Source organism: Neofelis nebulosa, chromosome 17 (assembly GCF_028018385.1).
Source record: "Neofelis nebulosa isolate mNeoNeb1 chromosome 17, mNeoNeb1.pri, whole genome shotgun sequence".
Lineage (NCBI taxonomy): Eukaryota > Metazoa > Chordata > Mammalia > Carnivora > Felidae > Neofelis > Neofelis nebulosa.
Window position 1 is genome coordinate 428,380 of NC_080798.1, and position 22,457 is coordinate 450,836.

Below are 22,457 nucleotides of genomic sequence, written 5' to 3' on the forward strand. Positions count from 1 at the left end.
GCAGAACCTAAGAACATGTTACCTCATGTAGCCTAAGGGACTTTGCAGATGTGATTAAGTTAAGGATTTTGAGATGGATAGTTTATCTTGGATCATGTGCGTGGGCCCAGTGTAATCACAAGATCCTCAAAATTGTAAGAGGAATGCAGGAGAGTCAAAATCAGAAGATTTTTGATGACAGAATCAGAGATTGGAGTGATTTAAGGTCATGAAGCACACAATGTGTCTTCTAGAAGCTGGACAAGGCAAGGAAATGGATTCTCCCCTAGAGTCTCCAGAAGGAATACCATTTTAGACTTCTGACTTCCAGAACTATAAGATAATAAATCTGGGGGCGCCTGGGTGGCGCAGTCGGTTAAGCGTCCGACTTCAGCCAGGTCACGATCTCGCGGTCCGTGAGTTCGAGCCCCGCGTCAGGCTCTGGGCTGATGGCTCGGAGCCTGGAGCCTGTTTCCGATTCTGTGTCTCCCTCTCTCTCTGCCCCTCCCCCGTTCATGCTCTGTCTCTCTCTGTCCCAAAAAAAAAAAAAAAAAAAAAAAAGATAATAAATCTGTATTATTTTAAACCACTAGGTTTGTGGTAATTCGTTACAGCAGCAACAGGAAACTAAGATAGTCCATATGATCTAAGGCACCTTCTCCTTTGTTCCCTCATAATTTCTTGCTCTTTTCACTTGCCATGCTTATCATGATATATGATGACGACTTGTATACAAGGTAGATTCTTCAGAGAATATTCAGCCCCTGGCCCAACAGCTGCCTGGTATGGAGTAGGAACTGAATAGAGTTGATAAATAAACAGAGGTGATGGACTTAAAAGGAACTATGAAGGAAGAGTCTGGACCCTAGTACCTCATACTTGGATTACTGAAGCAATCTTAATCTTCTATCTTTAGTCTTTGCTCTGTGACTCACCCTGATACAGAGTAATCTTCCTATGCCCCAGGAACATCATTTTTGACACTCTATGGTTCCACTGGTCTTGAACTCTAATCTCTCCAGCATGGTGACCTGGGCTCACTGGGAAGCCTTGGGCTTCCACTTTTCTCCTTACTAAATTATTTGGGTGTTCAACCGAGAGACATAAGAGCTGTCTATAGCCTACAGTCCTTAGGGAAGACTCATCCAAGGGACACTGCAGGCCGCAAGCAATCTTGTTGGGAGGAGGAGAAACATGGAGACGCCAGGTCATGAGTGCAGTGTAAACCAAAAATACCAAGGCAGGAATGACTCTAGGCAAGAAAGAAGCCTGGCCTGCAAACTTCAGGGAACATAGATGATGGAAAACATCCTAAATTGCACCATAAGGATCTGATCAACAAAATACAGACCATGGAAAACTTTACAGTCCCACAGACCAGGTTTCACAACAGATCAAGTAGAAGGAAAATAAATAGATGCTGGTGTGGTAGGCAGCTTCCAAGATGGCCTCTGGTGATTCCCCACTCCTGGAATTCACACTTTCCTCTGGTTCCCTCCTTCCACACTGTGCTGGGATTGGTATGTGTGACTCACAGAATGTGGCAGAAGTGATGGTACATCCCTTCTAAGAGCAGATTATAAAAGACACTGCTTTAGTCTTTATTGTTTCTTTATCTCTTCTCATTCTGGAGGAAGCCAGATGTCATGTTAGGAGGACAGTGAAGTAACCATGTGGAGAGAGGCTCAAGGAGAAACTGAGGCCTCTTGCCAACAACTACATAGAAAAACGTGTAAATGTACCCTCTATTGCTATTAGGCTTCATATGACCAATGACCATCGCCCCGAATAATATCTCGATTACAGCCTCATGAGAGACCCTGAGAAAGAACAATCAGTTAAGCTGCTCCTAATTTCTTGACCTACAGAGACTGTGAGGATATCAAATGTTTGTTGTTTTAAGCAAGGAGTCAGCAAACTACAGCCTCCAGGCCTAATCTAGTTAGCTGTCTTTTTTGTTTTGGTTTGGTTTTGGATGGCTCACAGACAGAACAGTTTTTCCATTTTTAAAAAAAATTTTTTTTTCAACGTTTTTTATTTATTTTTTTGGGGACAGAGAGAGACAGAGCATGAACGGGGGAGGGGCAGAGAGAGAGGGAGACACAGAATCGGAAACAGGCTCCAGGCTCCGAGCCATCAGCCCACAGCCTGACGCGGGGCTCGAACTCACGGACCGCGAGATCGTGACCTGGCTGAAGTCGGACGCTCAACCGACTGCACCACCCAGGCGCCCCAAGTTTTTCCATTTTTAAATGGCTAAAAAAATCAAAAGAATTGTATTGTATGCCATGTGAAAATGTCAAATTCAAATATCACTATCCCTAGAGCTTCATGGGAACACAGTCATGTCCATTCATTACTTATTGTCTACAATAAAAGCAGCATTGAGTAGCTGCAACAGAGACCCTGTGGCCCACCAAATCTAAAATATTTACTATCGGGGTGCCTGGGTGGCTTGGTCGGTTAAGTGTCTGACTTCTGCTCATGTCATGATCTCACAGTTCCTGGGTTCGAGCCCCGCGTCGGGCTCTGGGCTGACAGCTCAGAGCCTGGAGCCTGCTTTGGATTCTGTGTCCCCCTTTCTCTCTGGTCCTCCCCCACTCATGCTCTGTCTCTCTCTGTCTCACAAATAAACATTAAAAAATTAAAATATTTACTATCTGGCTCTTTATAGAAAAAGCTTGCTACTCTTATTCTAAGCCATTATATTTTGGGGTAATTTTTACCCCAAGTGTAAAATTTATATATTATATACATATATATAATATATAAATAATATATAACTATATATTAGTTATATAGTATATAACTAATATACACTATATCTCCTTGCCCCTGACTTTGGACTAAGGCACGAGACTTGCTTTGGCAAATAGGAGATTAACAGGTATGATGTGAGTAGAGGTATAGAATGTGCTAATGTGGCTGGACTTACCCTTTTGTGCCTCTGCCATTGTCATGACAAGAACAAGATGATCATTCTGAAGGCCAGCTAAACCCAGCCTAGCTCAGCAAACCCCCAGTTGACCTGTGGGCATATTGTGCCAGAAGAAATGACTTTGTTGGAGTACCTGTGTGGCTCACTCGGTTCAGCACCCAACTTCAGCTCAGGTCATGATCTCATGGCTTATGAGTTGAAACCCTGCGTCGGGCTCTGTGCTGACAGCGCAGAGCCTGGAGCCTGCTTCGGATTCTGTGTTTCCCTTTCTCTCTGCCCCTCCCCTGCTTGCACGCTGTCTCTCTCTCTCTCAAAAAAAAAAAAAATAATAATAAGTAAACATTAAAAACAAAAATGAAATGAAATGTTGTTTTAAGCCACTGAATTTTAAGGGCGACTTGTTGCACAGTTTTCTTATGGTAATAACTGACCGATACATATTCTCAGTTATCAGTGGCTTTTGGTCAAAACAGAAATGGTCATTGTTTTTAATCTTGATATAAGGTTAAAAAAATTCTATATGGTATGATCTTAACTAGGACAAAAGAAAAAAGCACAAGGAGAAGAAAACAACTAATGAAAGTAAGTATGCTAAAATCTTCACAGAGATCATGTTTCAAGACTTGTTCCATTGTTGCTAGTAATAACTTACTGTAAGCAGTTGTGGAAAACAAGAAAATTTGTTCTGGAATCCAAGAAAGCATCGAAGAACTTTGCTACAAAAAACGTAGCTCCTGCCTTCTTCTGCCAGAGCTTATAGTCTTTGTGAGGATAGCATCACCATCCATGAGTCCCAGCTTGTCTATCTGCCGGCTTCCGTGTTCCTGACCACATCATCCTGGAGGAGGACTGCAAAGGGCCTAACCGCGGTCAGGTACCCACATCCGCACCAATACACCAGAGGCAGAGCATAAGCCACCTGCCAGACAGCAACCGCCTGTGATGTGCTGTAGGTGGGAGGCATTGCCTGAAGAGGTAGATGTGAGGACAATTAGAGTCCCCGCAGTCCTCCCCAGGGAGTCCCTTGGGCAATTCTCTTCCTGTTTTTCTCTTTTTACTAAACATTTGAAAATTATTTTTGAAAAGTTTTTAAATATTTATTCTTGAGAGAGGGAGACAGCGGAAGTGGGAAAGGGGCAGAGAGAGAGGGGGAGACAGATCATCTGAAGCAGGTTCCAGGCTTTGAGTTGTCAGCACAGAGCCCAATGAGGGGCTCGAACCCACGAACCACGAGATCATGATCTGAGCCGAAGTCAGATACTTAACCAACTGAGCCACCCAGGCACCCCCTGAACATTATTTTTAATGTTAATTTAATATTAAACTATTTCTAACTGATAAGGTCTTTAAATTTTTTAAATCCTGTAATCCATTTATATGATGCCAAAGTATACTCAGAGAAGTCTACCTTCCATCACTGTCCTTTCTTTTCTTTTTTTAAAGCTTTTTAATCTATGTAAGTAATCTCTACACCCAACACGAGGCTCAAACTCATGACCCCTAGATCAAGAATTGCATGCTTCTCCAGCTGGGCCAGCCAGGTGCCCCCATCCCTGTCCTTTCAACTTCGATTCTTCTACCACCTGTAAATAAATCCTTTTTCATTAGTTTTGTTTTATTTTTCCCTTGTTCTTTAAATGTATATGAATACACACACACACGCACACACACACAGAGACATAGACATACATGTATATCACCCATATATATGCCTCCTTCCTAATCCCACAAGGAGGTCTTGCAAGTCACTAGCAAATGTGAGGACATGTAAGTGTCCTTTAGGGAAGGGCAGCAAAATATTGGGATCAACAATTCAATTGATGGTTTTTCAGTCATTGAAATCATTAAGCATCTAGTATGTACCAGGTATGGGTAATGACCTAAAGAGGTAAAGGAATAATCTGGGCAGGTATCTGGTGGAAGGGTGTTCTAGTCAAGAGGTACAGCATGTGTAAAGGCCCTGAGGTACAAGCATATCGTGCATGTAAGAGCACCAGGAAGAGGACCCATGTGGCTGGACCTGAGTGAGGCAGAGGAAAAGGAGTGGACAATGAGCTCAGAAAGGCAATAGGAACTAACCTGGTCAGGCCTTTCAGGCTGTGGCATGGGCTTTTACCCTGAAGGAGGTGGAAACCCATAATAGTTTTGAGCAAAGGAGGGAGATGCCATAGGAACTCTGGCTGCTGTGGAGAAATAGACTTGAGAACAAGGATAGAAGCAGGAAGGTTGGTGACATGATCACTCTAAGAGATTCTGGCAGCTCAGCAGAAAGTGAAAGCAGGCTGCATTCTGGGTGGATTTGAGCATGATACTGTCAGGACCTGCTGCCCAGTCACACTCAGGATATGAATTAGGAGGGTGCAGACACCAATGAGGTTTCAGCCTGCACCAGGGAAAGAACACAAATGCTGGTGACAATACAGACAAGGCTGTGAGAGGGGCTGGGAATGGGGGAAGCACCAGCATTTGGTTTGGGGCATGTAAGATGTTCATTAGACTTTCAAGTGCAGTGTCAAGGAGGCAGGTGACTGTTTTAGTCTGGAGTTCAGGGAAGAGTCTGGGCTGAGGTTATACACCTGGAGTCATAGAAAGTAATAGAAGATCCAAAGAAATGAGACGGCTGACTAGAAGAAGGAGCAGAGGGGGGAGTGCTAATTAGCAGAAGAGCCCGATAAATGGCAGAGAACTAGTGTGAGAAGCAACACAGCAGGGGCAGATTGGGACTTTCTTTCCCAAACCTGAGGCACTTTGGCATTCGTGGGCTTCTTCTTTCATAAAAAAAAAATTAGAAAATTATATTTGATGACTGCATTGGTATAAAGATTAATGTAGTCCAGATAGGATTTTTCACTTCTAATTTTAAAAGAAATTATACCATTTTTGTGGACCCTCAAAGGTATCTTGGGCCCCGGATACTGTGTTTTCTGTAACTGATGGAGAAGTCTGGGAATTGAAATATCAGAGGCCACACACACCGAGGGGCTAGAGCCTGATGAAGCTGGGGGTGGGGGGGGGGGGCGTGGGGGGCGCTCGGGGCTCAGATCAGGCATGGCCTTGTAAACTGAGTGAAGGATTTTATTTTTAAGAGGAATATGTATACGAACGGAGAAGGCACCAAGGATAGACACTTGGTTTGGCTGCTGCCCAAATTCCCCTTCACGGAGGGTCCTGCTGTTAGCTGTGAGCTCTTTCAGGAGCCAAGGTAATGCTCCTTGCCCAGCAGCCCGGCCACTCAGCAAATAAGGCCGTGGTCCAAAGGCCTGAATGTTTGCACTTAACATGACACTCCGTTAACTGGCCGTCTCTGTTCTGGAGCTCATTGCTGGCTAGCACTGTGGTCTGACAGTGCCTCCTGCGCAATCCGGCTTCCTCCTCCTTTTATTCTTTTTCTTTCTTTTACCAGTGTTACTCCCCAACAAACCATCCGAGGGAGTAAGAATAGGGAAGCCTTGAGAAATTGCTGGAGGGACAAAAAACGGGGAAACAGAGTCGGCCACCTCACAGACTTTTTGGCGATTAAACAACCTCTTTATATCCCTGTGGTTTCTCACTGCCACAAGCATCTTGTTTTTGCCCAAGCCCAAAGCACGCGTGCACACCAAGACACATTTAGCTTGCAAATGAGTGAGAATGACCGCATCCACTGGGGGCGCTAGCGGACTCCTGGTAGATCTTGGCTAGAGTAGCCCCACGAGAAAAATCATACTGCGCCTGCGTGTAGTCCAGCACTGCCCATGTGTAATGATACACAGAAGGCTTAGAAGTCCCCTCCCATTCCCAGAATTCTACATGAATATTTCACCTCTTTATTATAACTGTTCACAAAGATCAGAACCGTACACGTACCCTGCGACTGAGATGCTCTAGCTAAATGCCCCTGCAGTCCTCCCCCTCTTCAAGTGGGCTTCTTTTGCTTTGCAATAAAGCTGATTCTGCTATGCTTTACTCTGATTCATCCTTGAAATCTTTCTACCCTGAAGTCAAGAATCTGGCACTGGCTAATGGTCAAAGTCTCAGGTGTGGAGAACTCCCCTAATTTCTGGTATCACTTTTGCACTTTTAACTCCCATCTCAGTGTATGCTGACCCTGAACTGCACCACCTAGGGAAGCCAGACAAAATCAGAAGAAAAGGAGCTTCCATGTAAAAGTTCATACACATTTGTGAAATCAATAGATTCCAGCATAAAATGAATAAACAATATTAAGTGATTAATCCCCCCCCCCAAAAAAAAACTGGGTATTAATGAAGCAACATACAGGAAACGTGCAAATTTGCTAATTATTAAGGACATGCAAGTTAAATCAACGATACACTGCAATTTCTGGATTGGATATTGTGGTAGACAGAATTGTGAGAATGTTATACCATGATTAGTTTGGGTTGTATGGCAAAGACGAGGGGATTTTGAAGATAGGTTCCAAATTAGTTGACATAGGCTAATCAAAAGGGAAATTATTCTGGGTCGGCCTTAGTCTGAAGTCTTTAAAAGAGTGTTTAGAGAGTCTCTCCTGCTGGTTTGGAAGGAGCAAGCTGTTGTGAGCTCTACAAGTGCAAGGAGATGTACTCAGGCACGACCCGAGTGAGCTTGAAGCAGAGTCTTACCCAGTCAAGTGTATACATGACACCCTGACTGCAGCCTTTGTAGACCCTTAGAGACCCAGTTAAGCTATGCCAAACTTCTGACTCACAGTAACTATGAGATGATAAATGCATGTTGTTTTCAGCTGCTAAATTTATGGTAGCTTGTTACACAGCAAGAAAAGCAATAGAGATATGAAACGGACCTGGGAACAAGCCCCAGGTGGGGGAAAAAAACATTGTGTACCTGGGGCGCTTTCTGTTGTTGCACTGCTTCTCCTACAGAGTAGAACCATGATGCAGCCAGGCTGGGGGCCCGACGTATATACAAGCTAGACTTCAAACAGGATCCCTGGCTCCAAAAAGCATTAAAACAGCTGGCTGAGTAACCTGCCAATATCGGTCAATCAGGGCCAATCAGAATGACGCATCCCCCCCCAACCCCTCATTAGAGTATTGGGCCAGAGTGGGAACTTGAGAGAACACTCCTAAGTAAGCAGGGCCTTTCCCCTACTATGAGAGGTGAGTTTCACTGCTGTCTGTTAGTGCTGTCTCCTTTCAGCTTGACCTGTGACCGCAATAAAGCCTTGCTTGTGCCTTTGATTTCTCCTCCCACTTTATTTGTATAGTTGCTGGTCCCGAGAACTTGACTCTGGAGACACCTGCTGGTGAGTGTAGGTGAGAGATGTATGAAGGGAGATTTCATTAATACATAAAACTTTTTTAAGTTTATTTATTCTTTTTAAAATAATTTTTTATGTTTCTTTATTTTTGAGATAGAAACAGAGCATGAATGGGGGAGGGGCAGGGAGAGAGAGACACAGAATCTGAAACAGGCTCCAGGCTCTGAGCTGTCAGCACAGAGCCTGACACGGGGCTCAAACCCACCAACCGTGAGATCATGACCTGAGATGAAGTCGGACACTTAACTGACTGAGCCACCCAGGCACCCCAAAGTTTATTTATTTATTCTGAGAGGGAGAGAGAGAATTCCAAGCAGGCTCTACACTATCACTGCAGAGCCCTACACAGGGCTTGAACTCAGGGCCGTGAAATCATGACCTAAGCAAAAGCCAGGAGTCAGATGCTTAACTGACTGAGCCACCCGGGTACTCCTGTATAAAACTGTTTAAAATGTTCATACTATTCTTTCTGGCATTTACAAATTCCACTTCTATGAGTTCTTTAAAAGGCCTTAGTAGTTAAACAATAGTAAATTCGCATTGAGAGTTTAGTGTGTGTAGAGTACATAGGTATTAGCAATACAGTCCTCACACAGCTCTCTACTCCGATTTTCAGATGACGAAGGTGAGTTTTAGAGAGTTGAGGTCTTTTTACTTAAGCGATGAAGCTAGAAAGCATCTGTGCTAATCTGAGGCACAGGCTGTGCCTGTTTGAATCCACAGCCATTCTTTTTTTTTTTTTTTCAACATTTTTTATTTATTTTTGGGACAGAGAGAGACAGAGCATGAACGGGGGAGGGGCAGAGAGAGAGGGAGACACAGAATCGGAAACGGGCTCCAGGCTCCGAGCCATCAGCCCAGAGCCTGACGCGGGGCTCGAACTCACGCACCGCGAGATCGTGACCTGGCTGAAGTCGGACGCTTAACCGACTGCGCCACCCAGGCGCCCCAAATCCACAGCCATTCTTAATCTCATTTGATTATTATCAGAATAAGCCCAATGTTGGATATGTAGATAGTGATAAATCACATATTGCCAAATATTTATTGTTCAATTTAGGGGCAGGGCACATGGGTGCTCACACAATCTTAAGTTTTCTGACTGTTTGAAAATGTTCTAAATAGAATTTTGAGGAAAAGTAAATCCAATAAATGCAACATTTTCTAAGGGTCATGTATCTTTGGCTGAGGGAGTTACCCCTCATTCCTTTCTAGACACACTGTCTCCAAGCCATTGATTTTCCTTGTATTAAAAAAAAAATCCTGGGGCCGCCTGGGTGGCTCAGTCTGTTAAGCCTGGGACTCTAGATTTCGGCTCAGGTCATGATCTCACGGTTTGTGGGTTCAACCCCAACTTTGATCTCTGCGCTGATAGCACTGCACCTGCTTGGATTCTCTCGCTCTCGCTCTCTGCCCCTCCCCCACTTGCTCCTGCTCTACCTCTCTCACCATATTCTGGTAAGAATACCTAGGTCCTTACCGCCCCCTACAGGCCATCTCCGTGTAGCAACGCGTGTAGCCCGCAAGGGTGAATCCAGGGAGGACTGCGGTGGGTTTCAGGCTCTGGACCGCCTGAGCTAGACTCCCCGGACGATTTTTCCTTCCACTTGGGAGGTCACGACCTTAGAGCCCAGCGGCCAGGATCCTCCCTGAACACCTTGAAGACCTAGACATCCACGATCCGCTGCCCTCTCCCCCCGTCGCTGGTAGAGGGCGACACCGCTGCAGCTAACTAGATTCCGCGAGGAGATGGCGCGCCCAGTCCCGCGGCCTTCTGGGAGATGTAGGCGACCGCATGCGTAGTGGAGAATCTCAGAAGCGGGTGACTTGAGCAGGGAGGGGTGGGCGTCTGCTTCGCTAGTGGCAGGCGGTGTAGACCCTGGCGTCTATCTTGCTGCCGGTGGTAAAGCTGCGCGGGTAGCGCTAGGGACGAGGAAGCGGCGGGGCAGCCGGGAGGACCCGGGCGGGGTCGCAGGCGGCTCCAGCAGGGGCAGGTGCCTACTGGTGGCCATCACTGGAGGTCGTCCCCCAGATCCGCTGTCCCGGCGGGGGCCTCACTTTCTCCGGGTCCAACGCCCCCTCCCCCCTCCCAAAGGAGTAGTTCAAGTCCTGTCCAGTCACAGGAGACAGCTCAGGTCTCAAGAGTCCTCGGACCCACTGACCTTGAAGCTAAGAGGCAAGTTCTGAGCCCCATCCCCACTCCCAGTGTACGGTGGTGAGCAGGGACTGGATTCTCAAAGGAAAAGGCAGTTTCCAGTGTACAGCACTTACGAAATCCTGCCCTGATTACAGAGGAGGCTTTTTTTTTTTTTTTAAGACCCTGATTCTTCCCTCCGAGAGAAACCCCCTATTCTATGTCCTCTGGGATCCCTGGTCAGGCCTCTGGGAGGCCTTTTCTCCATTCTGGAAGGGGGCATCACAAACACACAAATCAAAAAATAAGATATTAACATCACCCCCAGATACCCCCGCTTCTGTTTCATTCCAGTCAATATCATTTCCCCTCCAAAGGTTCACAAACATTATCCCGATTTCTGTTACCATGGAGACTTTTTGTCGGTTTTTGAACTTTACATAAATGGGGTTTTGAAGTATGCGTTTTTGTTTCTCTTCTTTTGCTCAACGCTGTGTTTGTGAGATTCATCCTTTTTGTTGTTGTTTTTGTAGCAGTTTGGTCCAGTGTTCCACTGTATGAAAACGCCAAATTCACTTAATTCTACTATTGGTAGATATTTGGGTGGATGACGCTTTGGGACTTTCATGAACACTATTGTTATGGACATTCTTGCATGTACACTGGTTGCATCTTGGTATACCTTTCTGATTGCAAATAGGCCCAGGAGTGAAATTGCTGGGCGACAGGTTGTCCTATTGTTGAGCTTTAGTAGATGCTGCCAAACAGTTTTCCAAAGTGGTTATATTACTTTATACTCCTAAAGTAGTATGTAGAAGTTTCAATTGCTCTACATTCTTGCCAACACAAAGATATTATGAGTCCTTTTAACTTTAGCCATTCTGGTAGGTGTGAAGTGCTATGTCCATTTTTTAAAATTTCCCTGATTGAGCTATAATTTATGAGCAACAAAATGCACCCATTCTAAGTGCATAGTTCAGTGTGTTTTGGCAACTGTATGCAATCCTAGAACCACCCACATAACCAATGCAGGGAACATTTCCATTACTCCAAAAGTGTCCTGTGCCCCTTTTAGTTGATTCTCTCTTCTCACCCAAGACTCTTGCAACACTGATCGCTTTCTGTTTCTACAGTTTTGTCCTTTCTAACATCTGATATAATCTCTGGTGTTCAAGCTGGTGTAAGCCAATTACAGCCTATCTCTCCAACTGACTACAGCTGAAATCTCTGAATAGAATTCAAAGACAACTACCTGGGGTGCCTGGGTGGCCCAGTCAGTTAAATGTCAGACTTCTGCTCAGGTCATGATCTCATGATTCGGTTCGTGGGTTCAAGCCCCGCATCAGACTCTGTGCTGACAGCTAGGAGCCTGGAGCCTGCTTTGGATTCTGTGTCTCCCTCTCTTTATGCCCCTCCCCTGCCCACACTCTGTCTCTCTCTCTTTCTCAAAAATAAACATTAAAAAAAAAAAAAACCAACTACCTAAGAATGCTGAAAAGTAAAAAATATCAGGCAGATTGGGTGATTTGGTACAGAATTTAAAAACTTGAATAATGATATGTATGTGATAGAGGTGTGTTTGTGTTTTCTCCCCTTATATTTTCTCCCAGTTTTGACAGATGGACAGCCCAAATCCTGGAACTGTAAAATAGGCTCAGGCAGCAAGACTCCAGGAAACTCCCCCTCCCCCATTTCTAGCCAGAGGACCAGTAAAAGAAACCTTAGTTGACTGAAGAGTTTTAGGGGAATTCTAATCTTTTCCTGCTCTTTCCACCCACCACTTTGCCTGGAAAGCACACCCCATTGCACAGAACTGCACAATAGAACAAAACCAAAGCTTAGAGAAACCCGCCTCTGTGGTCAGAGAAAGCAGAAAGAGGACACTTCTGTCTGAAGAATGTGGGGGAATTTCCCAATTACTTTTTCTGTTGCTTTCTTCTCACTCCTAAGTCCCAAAGATGGCCCAGTGGCACAGAAATGAACTCTGAAAGAAACCCAAGTTTCTGGCCAGAGAAACTAGGGAAAAGAGCTGCTGGTTGCCCAAAATTGGGAGGGGAAATCCTGGTGAGGAGAGAGCTGAAGAAGAGGATCCTCACACTCCATTTATGAACTGACATAAGTCCTGGGCTCACCCTCATGAGCAAACATGAAACAGAGCCAAAGAGGCATAAGAAAGGCTTTGGGAACTGAAACAAATATAAAACAAAACCAACATTCCAGGATACCCCTGAGCGATGCATATGTCAGGTAGACCCCAACACCATAGGACACTTTGAAACTGAAATGACATTGGAATACCATCCACAGAAAATGAGGCAGAACTTATAGTCTAAACCTAGCTGGGTTGATTGCTGATAGAACAGACAATTTGACATTTCCAGCTAATTTTAACAAATCCCAGAGTCTCACAACATAATATTCAAAATATCCAGGGCACAATCCAAATTATTTGATATAAAAATGACCAGGGAAATATGACCAATGACCAACACTTAGAGAAAAAGACTCAGATGCCAATCCTGAGATGACCCAGATGTTGCAATTATCAAAGACTTTAAAGCAGCTATTATAACCATGCTCCTTGAGGTAAGGGTAAACACAAATGAAATAGAAAGGTGGAATTCTCCCTTAGTACGGAAGTTAAAACTGGAACTTGAAATTAGACCATAGAAATTTTGGACTGAAATAGAGAGTTCACCAAATGGATGTGCTCAGGAGCAGAATAAAATAGCAGAGGAAAGAATCAGTGAACTTGAATATAGATCAAACTGAAGAATAAGCAGAACAAAATGATAAAAAAAAAAATGAACAGAACCTCGGTGACCTATGGGAAAATATCAAAAGATCTCAAGTTGTGTCATTAAAACATCACGAAAGGATAAAGAGTAGCGAAGGAAAAAATACTTGAAGAAATAATGGCTACAAACTCCCCAAATTTGGAAAAAGGCATACATTTACAAACTCAGGAGTCTCAGCCATCCCCAACAGAAAACTTATGCCCATATATCATAAGCTGCTAAGTACTGCCCCCCACCGAAGGAAGGAAGGACAAAAGAGCATATTGAAAGCAACAAGCTAAAAATAATTTTAAAAAGGAAACATCTCATGTAAAAGAGCAATGATTCCAGTGATGGAGGACATCACATCAGAAATCATAGAAGTGACGAGAGAGTGGGAAAACATCTTTAAAGTGCTGAAAGGAAAAAGAAACAAAAACAAAAAACTCTCTGTCAAATGGAAAATCCATATCTAGCAAAAATATCCATCAGAAATGAAGCAAAGGAAAGGCATTCTTAGATGAAGAAAAAGTAAGAGATTTCATCACCAGCAAACCTGCTCTATTAAAATGCTAATGGAGTTCTTCAGGCTGAAAGGAAATAACACCAGAAGGATAACTGGAATTTCAAGAATGAAGGAAGAACAGCTGAAATGATAACTATTTGGGTAAACATAATAACTTTTTTCTCCTTTTTAAAAAAATGTTTTATTTATTTTTGAGAGAGAGAGAAAAGAGAGAATGAAAGGGGGAGGGGCAGAGGGAGGAGACACAGAATCTGAAGCAGGCTCCAGGCTCTGAGCTGGCAGCACAGAATTTTGAACAAAATTCCATTAGAAAAAAGCAAGAGTTCTGGTGATGACAGTTTCTCATTGGCTCAGTTGTAGGGGCGGTTGATTTTTTGTGGGAAATGCAGTTTCCATCTTCTGTTGGGACCTATAATAGATGATTCTTTTCTGTTGGGAGTCTTCTGATGGGTTCTGTTACTGACAACTCTCGATGTGGAGTGGTACAGCATGCTCCACCGCTGGCCTCCCAACTCCTTTGTAGTGAGTTTTCCCTGTATTAATTTCACCGCGTGAATATTGACAGCAAAAATTATATTGCCTGAGAACTTTTCAATGTATGTAGATATAATACACATGGGTAAAGGGATCTATGTGACCGTAAGGCACCTATAGTTTACTTGAAGTATAAAATATTACCCCTAGATAGACTACTACAAGTTAGATATGTGGGGCGCCAGGGTGGCTCAGTCAGCTGAGCGTCCGACTTCAGCTCAGGTCATGATCTCACACTCCGTGAGTTCGAGCCCTGTGTCAGGCTCTGTGCTGACAGCTCAGAGCCTGGAGCCCACTTCAGATTCTGTGTCTCCCTGTCTCTCTTCTCCTCCCCTGCTCATGCTCTGTCTCTCTCTGTCTCAAAAATAAATAAAAGCATTAAAAAATTTTTTTAAATAAAAGTTAGGTATGTATACCATAATCCCTAGAGGAACTACTAAAAAATGCAAAGATATATAGTTAAAACGTCTATAGATAAACTAAGACGGAATGCTACAAATTGTTCAAATAATCCAGAGAAGTCAGGAAAATGGAAACAAAGGAACAAATCACGGAAGAGGTAAACTGAAGACAAACAATATTTTAGGTCTAAATCCAACCTTATAAATAAGTACATTAAAAGTAAATGATGTATGAGTGCCTGACTGGCTCCATCTATAGAATATGTCACTCTTGATAATCAGGGTTGGGAGTTTGAGCACTACATTGTGTGTAGAGTTTAGTTGTTTTTTTAATTTAATTTAATTTTATTTTTTAACGTTTATTTATTTATTTTTTTTTTAATTTTTTTTTCAACGTTTTTTATTTATTTTTGGGACAGAGAGAGACAGAGCATGAACGGGGGAGGGACAGAGAGAGAGGGAGACACAGAATCGGAAACAGGCTCCAGGCTCCGAGCCGTCAGCCCAGAGCCCGACGCGGGGCTCGAACTCACGGACCGCGAGATCGTGACCTGGCTGAAGTCGGACGCTTAACCCACTGCGCCACCCAGGCGCCCCTAACGTTTATTTATTTTTGAGACAGAGAGAGACAGAGCATGAACAGGGGAGGGGCAGAGAGAGAGGGAGACACAGAATCTGAAGCGGGCTCCAGGCTCTGAGCAGTCAGCACAGAGCCCGACGCAGGGCTCGAACTCATGGACCATGAGCTCATGAGCTGAGCTGAAGTCGGACGCTTAACCGACCCAGCCACCCAGGTGCCCCTGTAGAGTTTAGTCTTAAAGAAAGTGAATGACAGGGGCTCCTGGGTGGCTCAGTCAGTTGAGCATCCGACTTCAGCTCAGGTCATGATCTCACAGTTCGTGGGTTTGAGCCCCAAGTTGGGTTCTGTGCTGACAGCTTGCTCAGAGCCTGGAGCCTTGGATTCACAGAGCTTTGGATTCTGTGTCTTCTTCTCTCCCTGCCCCTCCCCCATTCACACTTTGTCTCTCAAAAATAAATAAATGTACAAAAACTTTTTAAAAAGTGAATGACATAAACAAATTAAAAAACAGTGTCATATTGTTGAAAACCAACCCCCATGCTTTGGAGCCACAATATAATGCAAAGATAGAGTTTGGGATAAAGAGAAACAATAGCTTTATTGCTTTTCCAGGCAGAGAAGGTTACAGCAGGCAATGACCTTCAAAAAGCTACAAGCCTGTCTGGAGGAAGGGGTTGGGGGATTCATAGGGAAATACAGGATCTAGATGTTTTTGACAAGAATTGTGTGTTTGCTGCTAGCCTTCTTTGTCCGACTGAGACACCCAGGTGCCCCTATTTATTTATTTATTTATTTATTTATTTATTTATTTATTTTTAAATGTTTATTTATTTTTGAATGAGAGAGTGAAGGCAGGGGGAGGGAGAGAGAGAGAATCCCAAGTAGGCTCCAACGCTTAACCACCTGAGCCACCCAGGTGCCCAGAAAAAGGTTACTTTAAAAGCAAGCTTTGTGGGCGCCTGAGTGGCTCAGTCAGTTAAGCATCCAATTTTGGCCCAGGTCATGATCTCTCAGTTCCTGAGTTCGAGCCCTGCATCGAGCTCTGCACTAACAGATCAGACCATGGAGCCTGCTTTGGATTCTGTGTCTCTCTCTGACCCTGTGCCACTCATGCTCTGTCTCTCTCTCTCTCAAAAATAAATAAACATAAAGAAAAAATTTTTAAATAAAATAAAATCGAGCTTTGCTGAAGCATGAGTGCAGCCATTTTGAATTTTGTTCAGCTTTATGCGTTTAAGTAATTTTGATAATGGATAAAACACAAACAAAAACAAGACCCAACTGTATAGTATCTTCAAGATTCCCATTTTAATACAATGATATAGGTAGGTTAAAGGTAAAAATACGGGAAAAAAATATATGGCAAACACCAATCAAAAGAAAGTTGGAGTGACTATGCTGTTATCAAAGTAGACTTTTTTTTTTAAGTTTATTGACTTATTTTGACAGACAGAGACAACGTGAGTGGGGGAGGGGCAGAGAGAGAGGGAGAGAGAATCCTAAGCAGGCTCCGTGCTGCCAGCGCAGAGCCTGATTTGGTGCTCCAACCCAGGAAGGTGAAAGATCATGACCTGAGCCGAAACCAAGAGTCTGATACTTAAGCAACTAAGCCACCCAAGTGCCCCAGACAAAGTAGATTTCAGAGCAAAGAAAATAGCCAAAGATTAGAAAGGACATAAATTAAAGATAAAAGTTCAAATTTATGGGGCGCCTGGGTGGCGCAGTCGGTTAAGCGTCCGACTTCAGCCAGGTCACGATCTCGCGGTCCGTGAGTTCGAGCCCCGCGTCAGGCTCTGGGCTGATGGCTCGGAGCCTGGAGCCTGTTTCCGATTCTGTGTCTCCCTCTCTCTCTGCCCCTCCCCCGTTCATGCTCTGTCTCTCTCTGTCCCAAAAATAAATAAAAAACGTTGAAAAAAAATTAAAAAAAAAAAAAGTTCAAATTTATGAAGAAGACATAATTCATCTAAATGTGCATGCGCCTGACAATAGAACTCCAAAATAAATGAGGCAAAAACTGGTAGAATTAAAGAAAAACTAGATCCATAATTATAGTGGGAGACTTTAATACTCCTCTCTCTGTAATTAATAGAACAAGTTGGGTAGCTCAGTCAGTTGAGCGTCTGACTCATTTAATTTCGGCTTAGGTCATGATCTCACGGTTCATGGGATCAGGCCCCTTGTCTGGCTCTGTGCTGGCAGTGTGGAGCCTGCTTGGGATTCTCTCTCACCCTCTCTTTGCCCCTCCCTGCCTCTCAAAATAAATAAATAAACATTAAAAAAAAGAGAACAAGTAGTTGGAGATTTATGAAAATATAGAAGACTCAAATAACACTATGAACAAACTTCACTAGTTTGTGATTTACCCCATCATAAACCACATTTCTGACCCATTTTCCCATACTTAAAAAATTATTTCAAGTGGGTTCTACGCCTAACGTGGGGCTTGAATTCATGATCCCAAGATCAAGAGTCGCATGCTCTACCCACTGAGCCAGCCATGCGCCCCTTCCTATACTTTTTTTACAAAAACTGAATCACAATACTGCTTAATATAATCTTTTGCTCACTATATGGTGAACTTATTTGTATATGAATAATTATAGGATTGTTGTGGGACCCTTGAGCATGAAGGTCAAGAAAGAATTCTTAAGACGTTTTCCAGGTCAAGTTATTTAAGTTTATTTAAGTCACACAGGGACAGAACCTGTGGGCAGAAAGAGCTGCACTTTGCTATATGAAACTGGTGTTATATGCTTTTAGTGCTGAAGGTGTGGGGATGTGCAGGGAGTATTAGGTCATAAATGTCTTCTTTGAATTTCCACTTGTAAAACTACTTTTGCAAGATTTCTCTGGTACTTATCATTCAGCTGGATATTGACTATCAGTGAGATGTTCAGGCAGTCATGAATCTCTTTAAGAAGAAGAGAAAACTTTGCACCCTTAGCAACCTTAAAGATTTAAGGGTCAAGATTATTCAGGGGGTCATGATGTGGGGAACAAAGGCGGAAGGAAATGGTAGATAAAGTAAATTTCCTTATAACCCGTTGACAAATACTTGAGTCAGGCACAGTATAACATTTCTCCTGGAACCCCACTTCAAATTACATTAATTGGATTGAATAAAAATGGCATGATCAAACTATTAAAGAAAAAAAAAGAATGTAGCAACCAGTACTTATTTGACCTTTGTTGGAACTATGCAGGCTATATAGTTCAGCCTTCTGGGCTAAAGGTGAACATTTTTCTGCTTCTATCCCTTTTCAGGACTAGAGCTTTCTTCCTATCTTTTTTTTTTTTTAATTTTAGGTTTATTTATTTTTGAGAGAGAGAGAGAGAGAGAGAGAGAGAGAGACTTACACAATGCATGAGTAGGGGAGGGGCAGAGAGAGAGAGGGAGACACAGAATCCAAAGCAGGCTCCAGGCTCTGAGCTGTCAGCACAGAGCTAGACTTGGGCCTCAACTCACGAACTGTGAGATCATCACCTGAGCCGAAGTTGGACACTTAACCAACTGAGCCGCCCAGGTGCCCCTTCCTAAATTTTTATCTTAGAAATAATTTTTTTCAACGTTTTTTATTTATTTTTGGGACAGAGAGAGACAGAGCATGAACGGGGGAGGGGCAGAGAGAGAGGGAGACACAGAATCGGAAACAGGCTCCAGGCTCCGAGCCCTCAGCCCAGAGCCTGACGCGGGGCTCGAACTCACGGACCGCGAGATCGTGACCTGGCTGAAGTCGGACGCTCAACCGACTGCGCCACCCAGGCTCCCCTCTTAGAGATAATTTTAATCTTACAAATGTTAAAAAGCAAAATTCAACCAAGTAAATTTGAACTCTGGGGGATGAAGATGGCCCATATAACAGATTACGTTTTTGGTACAGACTAGGAAATTTGTGACAACAGGTTAAGACTATACTTCTGAGGGAGATTGAGAGCGCAGTTAGTTTAGAATGTATTAAATCCGGATTTGATTGCTAGGCCTAAGTAACACCATTTTGGGCCTGTGGTTTTATATTTTTAAGATTTTATTTTATTTTTCATATGAAATTTATTGTCAAATTGGTTTCCATACAACACCCAGTGCTCCTTCCAACGGGTGCTCTCCTCAATGCCCATCACCCACCCCCCTCTCCCTCCCACTCCCCATCAACCCTCAGTTTATTCTCAGCTTTTTAAAAAAAATTTTACTTTTTATTTTTTAAAATTTACATCCAAATTAGTTAGCATATAGTGAAACAATGATTTCAGGAGTAGATTCCTTAATGCCCCTTACCCATTTAGCCCATCCCCCCTCCCACAACCCCTCCAGCAACACTCCAGTTTGTTCTCCATATTTATGAGTCTCTTCTGTTTTGTCCCCCTCCCTGTTTTTATATTATTTTTGTTTCCCTTCCCTTATGTTCATCTATTTTGTATCTTAAAGTCCTCATATGAGTGAAGTCATATGATTTTTGTCTTTGACTAATTTCACTTAGCATAATACCCTCCAGTTCCATCCACGTAGTTGCAAATGGCAAGATTTCATTCTTTTTGTTTCCCGAGTAATACTCCATTGCATATATATACCAAATTTTCTTTATCCATTCATCCATCAAGGGACATTTGGGCTCTTTCCATACTTTGGCTATTGTTGATAGTGCTGCTATAAACATGGGAGTGCATGTGTCCCTTCAAAACAGCACACCTGTATCCCATGGATAAATGCCTAGAAGTGCAATTGCTGGGTCGTAGGGTAGTTCTATTTTTAGTTTTTTGAGGAACCTCCATACTGTTTGTCTGGAGTGGCTGCACCAGCTTGCATTGCCACCAACAATGCAAAAGAGACCCTCTTTCTCCGCATCCTTGCCAACATCTGGTGTTGCCTGAGTTGTTAATGTTAGCCATCTGACAGGCGTAAGGTGGTGTCTCATTGTGGTTTTGATTTGTATTTCCCTGATGATGAGTGATGTTGAGCATTTTTTCATGTGTCGGTTGGCCATCTGGATGTCTTCCTTGGAGAAGTGTCTATTCATGTCTTTTGCCCATTTCTTCACCAGATTATTTGTTTTTTTGGGTGTTGAGTTTGACAAGTTCTTTGTAGATTTTGGATACTAACCCTTTATCTGCTATGTCATTTGCAAATATCTTTTCCCATTCTGTCGGTTGCCTTTTAGTTTTGCTGATTGTTTCCTTTGCTGTGTTAAGATTTTATTTTTAAGTAATTTCTACACATAATATGGGGCTCAAACTCACAAACTTGAGATCAAGAGTCTCATGCTCCACCTACTGAGTCAGCCAGACACTTGTATGGTTTTCTTTTTAACACGGAAAAGTTGAAAAAATAGTAGACTTCCTGTAGACCTTTCACTAGCTTTCCCTAATGTTAACATTGTAGGTAACCATGATATATTTATCAAAGCTAGGAAATTACCAGTGTGCCTGGCTGGTGCTAATCGAAAAAGCATGCGACTCTTGATCTTGGGGGTTCGAGCCCTACGTTGGATGTAGAGATTACTTAGAAATTAAAAAAGAATTTTTTTAACCTAGGAAATTACCATTGGTTCAATGCTACTGACTGAAGTACAGACTTTATTTGAATTTTTCCTCCCTAATGTCTATTTTTGTTTCAGGATCCCACATTGCATTTATTTGTGGTGTCTCCTTAGTCTTCTCCAGTCTGTGACAATTCCTCAGTCTTTCCTTGTCCTTCATGACCTCAATACTTTTGCAGAATACTGCTCGGTTATTTTCTATAATGTCTCTCAGTTTGGGTTTGTCTGGTGTTCTCATGATTAGACTGAGATGGTGCATCTTTGACAAGAATTCCACGAAGGTCATGGTTAAGGTGATGCCTGCCAGGTTTCTCCACTGTCAAGTTACTGTTTTTCCCTTCATAATTAAATAACAGGGGTGCCTGGGTGGTTTAATTTGTTAAGTGTGGGACTCTTGATTTTATTTAGCTCAGGTTAGTCTGCACACTGGGCACAGAGCCTGCGTGAGATTCTCCGATTTCCTCTCCCACTGCCCCCCCACCCCCTACTGATGTGCTCTCTCTCTCTCTCAAAAAAAAAAAATTAGTTAATTAATTAAAAATTAAAAAAAATAAACATATTGTGGGAGATTCTAGGAGAATCATCTCATTCTTTCCCAGGCTGTGTTGGAGGATGCCAACCTAGTACCTTGGGCCTCAAACCCTACATGGGCTACTCCGGGGGTCCTACCATCCATTCCCAATGTTAATGCTGGATGGTGGGAGTAGGAATATTTATTTTTTTGTATATATCCGAATGGTTATTGGAATTTACACACATATATACATAAGACTGAGAATGTGTATCTTTTTTCAAGCATATTGTCTATTACTAATTATAACTTACATATTTTTTCTATAATGCATACACTGATTTTTAGTATTCATATTCTATATAAAATCCTTACTTAGCTTTCCTATTAATTCAAAATTGTGCGGGTACCTGGATGGCTCAGCCCGTTAAGTGTCTGAGTCTTGATTTACCCTCTGGTCATGATCTCATGGTTCAAGAGACAGCCCGGAATGGGGCTCTGCACTGACAACATGGAGCCTGCTTGGGATTCACTCCCTCTCTCTGCCATTCCCATACTTACTCTCTCTCTTCAAATAAATAAACATTAAAAATTGTGTAGCTTATTTTGATTAAGTAAATAATAATACTGTCAATGAATAATGAGTGTACTTAATCTGAATTTTATTTTTATTTATTTAAAGTTTATTTATTTATTTTTAGAGAGAGAGAGAGAGAGAAAGCATGAGTCAAGGAGGAGGAGAGAGGGAGAGAGAGAGAGAATCCCAAGCAGGCTCCTCGCTGCCAGCGGCAGGGCTGGAACCCAGGAACCATGAGATCATGATGCAAGGCGAAATCCAATACTTAATCCACTGAGCCACTCAGGCGCTCCTGAATTTTAACAGATTTTTCTGGAAAAAAAAAATATATAGTAAGAGACTTATTTTACTCAAAATTATAAAATACGCAGTAAGTAAAAATAAGGCTGTATACAATAATAATGGCGTCGGATTAAAACCACAGGAGAAAAAAATTACCCACGAGTCCATATTGATATCAATAAATAGGTGAATAAATAATTGGAGACGACAGGACAGCTCTTCCGGACAACTTTCTCCGACGACCCGCGCCGGTGGGGGTCAGGGCTGAGTGAGGCACAGGCGCACGACCCGCCGGCTGAGTCCTGACCCCAGCCCTCCCACGGACGTCGCGGAGGGTCTACAGCTCTGCGCAGCCACCAGAACAGCGGAAGTCCCGAAACTGCCGCGCCACTGCCCGGGACGGGGCGGGGCGGGGCCGCGGAGC

General features: G+C 43.2%; 1 long non-coding RNA gene across 1 annotated transcript; it reads right to left on the minus strand.

Annotated features, from left to right (window-relative positions):
• Positions 1-21,812: 21,812 nt before the first annotated feature.
• On the minus strand, positions 21,813-22,415 carry LOC131498987 (uncharacterized). Its single transcript, XR_009255669.1, has 2 exons — positions 22,190-22,415; positions 21,813-22,063 (listed from the first exon to the last, which is right to left on the minus strand). It is a non-coding gene; the product is annotated as an uncharacterized LOC131498987 (long non-coding RNA).
• Positions 22,416-22,457: the final 42 nt, after the last annotated feature.